This window comes from Triticum dicoccoides, chromosome 1B (assembly GCF_002162155.2).
Source record: "Triticum dicoccoides isolate Atlit2015 ecotype Zavitan chromosome 1B, WEW_v2.0, whole genome shotgun sequence".
Lineage (NCBI taxonomy): Eukaryota > Viridiplantae > Streptophyta > Magnoliopsida > Poales > Poaceae > Triticum > Triticum dicoccoides.
The window spans coordinates 708842655-708843709 of NC_041381.1; positions in this window are offsets into that span (position 1 = coordinate 708842655).

Genomic DNA, 1055 nt, shown 5'->3' on the forward strand with positions numbered 1-1055 from the left:
CGCTGCAATTTAGCTGGGACAGGCCGAAAGAGAGGCCCAAAAAGGGCTCGGCCCAAATTTTGCCCCGATAAGCCAGAGGAGCTCTTCCAGAAACCTAACATCGTCTCCCTCTCTTCCCGTTCCTTTCCTTCCCTCCACCGAAAACATTGTGGCGGCTGCGCGGTTACTCACAGGTGCGCTCGGCAGGCCGGCCGTTGCTTGACCGGAAGCAGTGACGGCAAGGCGACGCCCAAGACTCCGGGCAGTTTCTGCAATAGTGGGCTGCGACCACGTTCCGCCCCATAGCTTCACACCACGGTCAGGAAGGCTGCGACCGGCGATGAAGGACCTCTGCAAAACGACGTCTATGAGTCCTCCAGTCCGCTGTGTCCTTCATTCACTCGTTTGCCATTTGGTTTAGTAGCAGAACAGCTAGTAGACCTAGACTGCAGCCGATTTGTGAACACTTGTTTTCTGAATTTATACATGTTCTCTACTGAAAATCCCCTGTTTTTAGTGAAAATCCTCTGTTTTCTGAGACAAATATGCACATGTACTACTTGAGACTTCAGAATGACAAGCACATGCACTGTTCCCACGAAAGTGCTTAGCGGCCGCTATTGCGGGCTATAGCGGCTGGCCAAGCCAGCCGCGATTTGAAACTTTGGTGGTAATGGGCAAGGCACATTGCCTGGTGGCCTGTGTGGGGTTTGGCCTGGTGGTCTGTGAGTGGACGTGAGCTCAGCTACAGCTGCGGTGCTGCCGACCAGTCTAGGAGGGACGTCAACAGCGCATTGACATATAAAGAATAAGCCACTGCGCCCAACTAGCGGCACCAGCCAAGTCTCCTTTCATTCGCCATAATAGTTCAACCCACGATTGGCCAACCCTCTCTCTACAGTAAAAATATCTCCTCTGTCTCCCTCATCCCACCTTCCTCTCGGCCGCCTCTTCTCCTGCACCTCTGCCTCCACCACCTCCTCCTCCCCTGCCTCCACACAGGCCAGGCTGTGAGCTTGGGCCGGACGGAGAGCTGGTGGCCGGCGGCAAGGAGTGGAAAAATATCTCCTCTGTCT